Source organism: Narcine bancroftii, chromosome 7, assembly GCF_036971445.1.
Source record: "Narcine bancroftii isolate sNarBan1 chromosome 7, sNarBan1.hap1, whole genome shotgun sequence".
Classification (NCBI taxonomy): domain Eukaryota; kingdom Metazoa; phylum Chordata; class Chondrichthyes; order Torpediniformes; family Narcinidae; genus Narcine; species Narcine bancroftii.
The window spans coordinates 203,297,357-203,306,340 of record NC_091475.1 but is presented as its reverse complement, the minus strand read 5'-3'; the positions used below and the strand labels follow the sequence as shown (position 1 = coordinate 203,306,340).

General features: G+C 44.1%; 1 non-coding gene across 1 annotated transcript; it reads left to right on the top strand.

The window, feature by feature from the left end:
• The first annotated feature begins 5,036 nt into the window (after positions 1-5,036).
• Positions 5,037-5,109, top strand: trnaa-agc (transfer RNA alanine (anticodon AGC)). The gene has a single exon. It is a non-coding gene; the product is annotated as a tRNA-Ala (tRNA).
• The last annotated feature ends 3,875 nt before the right edge of the window (positions 5,110-8,984 follow it).

The window sequence follows — 8,984 nt, the reverse complement described above, 5'->3', positions numbered from 1 at the left end:
TGTTGGGCATCAGAGAAAACTCCACAAGGTCACGTCCAGCTTGTGGCAGCAGCCCTACCTCTGCACCGTCGACTTTTAAGAACTATTTTTTCAGAGAGAATGATTTGGAGAAGTACAGAAATTCAGGAAGGAAATCCCCTTACATTTCACCGTGCTGAGTTCTCATTTCTGTTTTTAAATGCTGTTTCAATGGAAAATTGAATTGAATTAAATTTAAATTTAGACTTACAGCATGGTAACAGGCCATTTCGACCCACAAGTCCAAACCGCCCAATTTACACCCAATTAACCTACACCCCAAGTACGTTTCAAATGGTGGGAGGAAGCAGAAGCCACCCCCCCCAGGGAAAACCCATGCTGACACGGGAAGAACGTACAAACTCCTTACAGGCAACATGCGATTCGAACCCTGGTCCTGATCACGGGCGCTGTAAAGGCGTTGCACTAACCGCTACGCCAACTGTCATGAGGTATAAAACAAATTGTTTTGATGCCAATAATCCGGATCTCCAATCTCCTAATGTGAGATATACATGTCAAAATTTCAGCTTGGTAGGGTGTTGGATATGCAACAGTATCCATTTGCTTACAGATCTGTGGATTACCACTTAAATGCCATCAGCAGAATGACTTGGATGCTGCCGCCATAGTATATACTCGTGTAAAAGTCGACCCCCTACTTTTGGCCCCAGGTGTCCACCTGCCTGAGCTCCGAATGCCTCAAACGTGCTCGTATCACCCTGTCCCGTACATCAGAACTTCCAATGCCTTAAATGACTTACTGCGGTCAAAAGTAAAAGAGTCGACCATAACGTTAAAAAATGGTCTTAAAAGCTCGACTTTTACATGAGTATATATGGTACTTAAGCAATACAGGCATGTAGTATAATATTACCTGCTCACCCTCTTTGTAGCAATTGTCACTTGCCAGCTAGGAGTTCACTGCATTATTACTGCACTGACCTCTCCTACATTACTGCCTCCATAGCAAAGCCTCCTCCTGGTGCCTCCCCTGTTATGGATTGGGTTAATAAAATGTCCATAGATTGTGGGGGTTTAGTTTAGGTACACTTCACAAACAGACATTAACATTTCACAAAAGACACCTCATTTGAAATGCAAGAGCTGTGCATAAGCAGAAACTTCACGTCCACAGTGACTTTACAGAAACTTTCAAGAGTGCCTACGGAGACTTCACAAGGAGGTGCTAATTGGACTGATGTTGTGGGGGAAAAAAATGGACGATTTGTCTTTTAAGGACAGATGTCCAGGCTCAGAAAATGATTCCAGTGCCAGAAAACCGAGTTTCATTGAAGGTTGCTATTCTAAGAGGGGTCATGTGGTTTTTGCAAACAGAGAGAGGATTAACAAACAAGTAATTTCTCTTTGGCGGGAGAGAGAGGGAGAGTTAGCTTACAGCAGGAAGAGGTGTTGGAAACTGCAAGTTTTGCAGACCTGCTATGACCCCATTTGAAGACAGCTTTTGAGTTCTGAGTTCAACATATTCTCAAGCCTTGTAGTCTGTTACAAGAGAATGTGGCTAGTTAATGCGTTTCTCCTGGAATAGGGGAAAAAGAAGCTTTGAAGAGTGCTCAAGAGACTTCATTAATGGATAGTTGTTTACAAAAGGCAACAGATGAAAGATCTTGTTGAAGCCACAGATTGTCTGGAAGAGATCTTGTCGTTCTAAGAAGGTCATGTGGTTTTGCAAGTAGAGAGAATCAAACAGGCTTTCTCTCATGGAGAGAGAGAGAGAGAGAGAGAGAGAGAAAGATCACTTCCACAGTGTTAAAGCTGGGACTGGAGCAGGACAAGTAGGCAAGTTTGTGGAAAGCCCCATTTTGGAAGATGGCCTGGTCAAAGCCCTTGTGGTTCATGGATGAGGAGAGGTCTGGCTGTCTAATGTTTCACTTGGAGTAGGAGAAACAAAAAGAAACTCTGTGGTGACCTGAAAGAAAGAGGTTATCATCTGGAGAACCCTGAAGGGGGAAAGTTTCATCAGCAAGACACTGGATTGGCTGATGCAAGTTCATCAGTTGTGGATGTCCTGGATAACACATCTCTCTCTGAAAACTGACAAGAACCTTCTGAGTGGTAACCATTTACCTTTCAAGCACCAAAGCCTGGTGAGTTTATACATGTTAAATTCTGTGCACAGTATAAGAATTGCCTGCATCCAGTGAACTTGAAGGAATGAGAAGTGAGATTGGACTGTGAGCCAAAGAACTTTTCTGAACACGCACACATTACACACATGTGCACTTAGAATTAGAAGGGGGTTAAGTTAGGTTAAAGTTTGATTCTATTTTCATGTTTAAAAATAATTAAAAGCAAGTTTTGTTTAAGTAATGTTACGGAGTCCAGAGGACCCCAAAAACCAGCAGAAATAGATATGCCCCACAACACAGGGTTACTTAAACAAAAGTAGTTCTTAATTATAATTGAACAAGAAAACAGAAGTAAACTTTAACTTATTACTTAACCTACCTCACCTACTTAATCCCCCCTCTAATACTAAGCGCAAGTGTGTGTAATGTATATTTAAGATTAGAAAAGTTATTTGGATCACAGTCCAATCTCACAAGTTGCAGGCCATTCTTGTACTGTGCACAGAGGTTAGCATTAACAAAGTTCACCAGTCTTTGGTACTTAACAGGCAAATGGTTACCACTCAGGAGGGTTCTTGCTGGTTTTCAGAGAGAGAGTAATTTCCCAGGACATCCACAACTGATTCCTTCTCAATCAGTCTGGCTGACAAAACTTGCCCCCTTCAGGGTTCTTTCTTTCAGGTCACCTTTCAGACCGCTCGTCTTCTCCTTCAACCAGGCAGCCTTCCAAATTTTGCCAGCTTGTCCCTCAGGAACGGATTTCTGTGTCTCTCCTCTGTGTTTCACACCCTCCATCTCTTAGAGCAAGACTCTTCTCTGCTGCTCACAAAGATCACATGTTCTCCCAGGCAAGCTGCTGTTAATACTTTATTGACTCCTGCAAAAGTCCTGCAAATGTTCTGTGTTTTAAAATGTGTGTGGCCAAGCCACTCGAGCAATACCTCCCAAACCATCTCGAAATACTCTGTCACAGTAACCATTTGTCTTGGTGAATATCCATTGCTGCTGGGTTTTGGAGTCCTCTTGGCTCGTAACATAAATTAATAGTGATAATTTAAAGATTGATCTTATTATTATGTTTGAAGGAAGCTTTTGTTGAAGTAACCATTGTCTTGATGAATTTATGTATCTGTTGGTTTCTGGAATCCTTTGAGCTCATAACACCCCTTTTTCACTGAGTTTGCTCTGTCATTGCGGTATAACTGGATGGGTGGGCTGGGCTCGTTGGCCTCGTTTGGCAGCCAGCCTAAGAGAAGGAAAACTGATTTCACACCTGATCAGATGGGGCTCGTTTGCCTTGTCAGGCCATCCATCTAGGAGAAGGACACTCCGACATAACACCCGCGACCTGAGGACCTGGCTGTCGCTGTCCTACCATGCTGAGCAGAGGAAGATAAACCCCGGGTTCAAAGGGTGGGGCCAGTACTGCTCACACTGCACTCCCCCTAAAATATCCATTGTGCAGGCTCGAAGGACATGCCCATGTCTACGATCCTTCCTAAATCTTCTTTCACGAAGCCAAGCCATGGTTGGATTACACGAGAGATTTAATGTGAGACTCACTATTAGAATTTTAACAAACAAAACAAAAAATCCTTCTTATCTGCATGACTGCCTTCGTTTTTGCCAATTTTCCGTGACCACAACATAATCTACATTTCTATTTGGACTGTTTTATTTGTGGCTTGGCTTACCTGTGGCCTTCCATCAAGTAACTGAGAAAACCGTTTGTTTAATACCATTTAGCTCAGCATAAAATGCCACTTTGAAACACACTGATAAAGATACTGAATTGTGATCCTGATTATTGATATCAAAAGCATTTGTTTTATATAACCATATAACAATTACAATACAGAAATAGGCCCTATGCCCTTCTAAAAAAAAACATAGAAACATAGAAGATAGGAGCAGGAGTAGGCCATTCGACCCTTCGAGCCTGCTCCGCCATTCAACGAGATCATGGCTGATCTTAAAGTTCAGTACCCCGTCCCCGCCTTCTCTCCGTAACCTTTAATACCCTTATACTGAAGAAATAGATCTAATTCCCTCTTAAATAGATTTAATGAACCTGCCTCTACTGCCCTCTGTGGCAATGAATTCCACAGATTCACCACCCTCTGGGTAAAGAAATTCCTCCTCATCTCGGTCCTAAATGGTTTGCCTATTATCCTCAAACCATGGCCCCGGTTTCTGGATTTTCCCGTCATTGGAAACATCCCATCTGCATCCATTCTGTCCAGTCCTGCCAGAATTTTATATATTTCTATGAGATTTAAGTAAAACTCCACTAGTTCCACCTACCCACTCCATAATCCTCCAATCCCCTCACATCCATCCTTCTCTTAAATGACAAAATTGACCCTGCTGCAACCACCTCTTCCGGAAGGTCATTCCTCTCGGCCACCACTCTCGGAGTAAAGAAGCTTCCTGTTATGTTACTTCTAAAGCCCCCTAACCCTTAACTTATGACCCCTTGTTCCAATCTCTCCTACCCTCAAGGGAAAGAGCCTATTCACATTTATTCCTCTCATCATTTTATATGCCTCTATCAAAACCCCCCTCAACCTCTGTGGTCCAATGAAAAAAGACCCAGTCTATCAAGGAGACTTCATCCACAGGAAAACACGGGAGGGGATATAGAAATCTGAAGTTAACCACATCGAGGTTCAAGAATATTCTTTCTCCAATGGACAAAATCAGTGAACCGGTGCGGACTCGAAAGGCCAACATGGCCTGTTTCTGCTCTGTAAACAGAGAAGCACAAAAGCTGCAGATAATGGAATCTTGAGCAGACAAAAAAATGTTTGAAGAACTATGCAGACAAGTTTTATTTCTTAGGTGCATAATGCTAATCCATTCTGTAAAGTCTTTTTAACAGTAAAGATATTGGAATTGCTATTTAGATTAATCATGAGTATAAGAGTAGGGGGATTAGCTCAAATGGTAGAGTGCTTGCTTAGCATGCAAGAGGTAGTGGGATCGATGCCCACATCCTCCAGAGTTTTTATAAGGGTGGCAAAGTTTACATAGTCCCAGCAATTGGGACTAGGGCTTAAATCGGCCCTGGACTGTAGGGAGTTTGTACATTCTCCCCATATCTGCATGGTTTTTCCCTGGGACCTAGGTTTCCTTCCATCATTCAAAACGTACCGGAGGTTGTAGATCGACTGGGGGCCTGTCATTCAAAACATACTGGAGGTTGTAGATCAATTGGGGGCCTGTTACCATGCTGTGCATCTAAAGAAAAATATTTCATTAACATAGACTTAATTTGAAGAGGCCTCACAGAATAGCTTAAAAGCCCAATAAATGTCATATTTAAATTTTTTAATGTTAAATTTAAATTTATTACATTTAGACATAGAGCATGGTAACAGGCTCTTCTGGCCCATGAGCCCGTGCTGTCCAAATACCCCAATTGACCTATAACCCCAATACATTTTGAAAGGTACTGGAGCAATGTGAAATGAAGATTCTCAGGAAATTTTCTGGGGAACCCTCCTGTGAATCTGCGGTGTGAAAAGGTCAGCCTGGGAATTTTAAACAGGTCCGCGACCCTACCTCATAGGTAGGGCCATGGCCCCAGGAAATTTTCTTGGACCACCCTCTCCCTGCAGTGTGAAGAGCCACATGGCCAAGCAGGGGAAGCCTCGTGACGTCAGCGCTTACACATTGATCATGTAGACAAATAAAATTAAAATTAAATGATACCTACCTCCTGAAACAGTGGGCCGGTTCGGCCCGTCACAGCGGGCAGCACAATATGGGATGAATGGCTGTCCTCATTAACCATAATCCCTCACGCACCTGGATTTCCTAGAGTGGTTCTAGCTGCGAGAGGGATTACGGGAAACTAACTCGGCTATTTATCCAGCATTGTTCTGCCGTCACGGTGTGCTGAAGCATTGGTGGGGGAAGTCGCGGGCCGGCAGCCGTTGTTGGGGGAGGGAGCTAGCGAGTGAGTGGGTGGGCGAGTGAGTAACCGATGGACGGACGGGGGGGCGAATTACTTTTACTCCTGTGAGAGTGTAACGCGTCATTAGCTGGGGCAGACCCCCCCCTCAAATTGCCGGGGAGGGCAAATTCCTGGGAATTTGGATCGCGGCGTTAAAGGCCCAGGAGGTCCTGAATTCCTGGGAATTTCACCTGGCCAAAGAAGGGTCGGCGCTCGCCTGCGGTGTGACCTGGGAAGGAGGCTGTCTTCCTGAGGCAGATCCTCACAAAGATATCTTCAATGAATGGGAGGTCAGAGCCTATAGAGGACTTGACTCTGCTTAGTCCCTTCTGTAGCTTTCTGCATTCCTGCTCTCATGATCAAGTGGGCACCTAAAGAGGAAGCAGACAGACTGATGTTCAGGGAATTAATTCTTCCTTCCTTTGTTCTGATTAACGTGGCGGTATGTAGCATGCTGAACCGTTTGGGACAAAATATTTGAATGAGTGGAGTTAACTTGTTTATAGATGGTCCTTTTGGCCCAACTCATTAATGTCATTAAATTGTCTATCTAAGCAAGTTTGAATATCATGTTGAATATTTCCCATTCCATTCCTATGGCTTATGCATTAATTCAGTTTGAAATAATGAAAAGTATCCCCAAACACTTACTGCAACAACATTTATGCAAGTGTATTAACTTGAAATTTAAATGAATTTTAATACCAGAATCCTTTCAATTCAAGGTTCAAGAGTCCTTTCATATCATGAAGATCAATACATTAAAAATGTTACATACTTTAGACAGACAAAGAGTCGCTATTAGTATTGTCCGGCGCCCCTTACAGTAGAGAGAAAGAGAAGCAAAAGGGTGTCTGTGGTTTCCCCTCCATGGTCCGCAGCTGCACTGACCCTTGTTCGATCCATCAGCAGCCCGAGCTCCAGATCCAAACCTCAGCACTCAGGACCCTTCGGGAGTCCTTCTTGCCCTCGGCAACCCCCTCGTATGCCTGGTTCTGGTGAGCCCGTCCCCAGCAACCCACGGTGGCCTCCTGACCGAAAGTTCCTGACATCCCGCAGCTTGTGTGGGTCCTTCATCCTGCAGGGTTGTGCCGTCTGATTCTGATTCTCCGAATCAATATTTTATTGCTGACGTGACTTCACCCTGCCTCGTCATCTCGGTTAATCATTCGGTTTTTCATGTCAGGGTGGTCATTCGTGTTGTGTTTAGTTTTATCAAGGATGGATATTTTTATACTGAAGCATGTACTTCCATATGTGAGTTGATATTGGCTGTGGAGTTTGTTTTATTTATTCAACATCTCCTTTCAGCTGTGTCCAAGTATTCATGTGTGTCAAGAACCACTGACATCTGATACTTGCACCGATATCCGTTTACTAACCCCAATGAAACAAGTCTCAATGGATTTGAATGACTAATTTATCTTTCTCCTTACGCCTGTTCTTCCTTGCTCTCAGACACCATATACCATAGATCAAATGATTGTGGTTAATTTATGCTTTTCAACTAAATGCGTGTTGTCCAATTTGATGATGGAAAACAGAAGCCAAAGAATTAACCGCATGTGTTTCAATTTTTAGAAATCATTTTCAGGAACTGGTGAACACTGACAATTCCAGTTACCCTAGAGAAGGTGGTGATGAGGTGTCCTTGGGCCAGAGAAAGATCCAGCAGTGAAACAGGCCCTTCAGCCCATTAAGTCCACCCAGACCATCCACCACCCATTTATACTGGTAAAACACGAAAGTCTGCAGACACTGTGGTTGAATTAAATACACAACACTAAGACCACCCATACACTGGAGGAACAACACTAGATTTTCCAGCTGGGCACTCTCCAACTGGACGCCATTAACATCGACTTCTCTGGTTACTGCTACCCCACTCTCCATTCTCCCTCTCATCCTTTTCCCTTTACCTTCCTTCCTCCATCTCACTACCCCCTTCCCTCTCCATTTACAGAGCCATGACCCTGTTTGCTGGTGTGCCCTCCCTCTCTTATCCACATATTACCTCCTGCCTTTGGCATCGTATTCCTCCCCTTGCCCCTCTTCCCTACTATTTTGTTCGTTCGGATGCCTGCCGACATTCTTTCAGACCTTTATGAAGGGTTGAAGCCCAAAATATAAGGTACACAGTTTATTTTATCCATCAATTAAAATTTACAATACAAAGCTTTAAAATAGTCTAATCCATTATAGGTGTATATGTATATATTTGTGTGTGTGTGTGTGTGTGTGTGTGTGTGTGTGTATGTGTGTGTGTGTGTGCGCGCGCGCGGGTGTGCGTGTGCGTGCGTGTGCGTGTGTGTGTGTGTGTGTGCGCGGGTGTGCGTGTGTGTGTGCGTGTGTGTGTGTGTTATAGCCAACTGCTACAAAGAAACACAGTGTGGGAGGTTAAGCTCTGAGATTTATTGAGGCTGGAAAGGCTCCTTTTACGCAGTTGGAGTTCCCGCCAGTTGTTTGATTGGCTGACGTCAGCTGCTTAAATAACAATAGTGGGCGGGAACATTCTTGCATGTGAATCTAAATGGCTAACGAATCAATAGCAGGCTGGGGAAGAAGGTGATTCACATGCAAGAATGTTCCTGCCCGCTATTGTTATTCATGCAGCTGATGTCAGCCAATCAAACAACCGGCGGGACGGTCTTGTATTGCTCCAGCTCTTAACCGCGCCGGTTCGCTGTGTTAAGGAATGTGTCACAGTGTGTTCTTTCTTTTTCTTCTTTGGCTTGGCTTCGCGGACGAAGATTTATGGAGGGGGTAAATGTCCACATCAGCTGCAGGCTCGTTTGTGGCTGACAAGTCCGATGCGGGACAGGCAGACACGGTTGCAGCGGTTGCAGGGGAAAATTGGTTGGTTGGGGTTGGGTGCTGGGTTTTTCCTCCTTCACGCATGCTGCGCCATGTCATGTGTG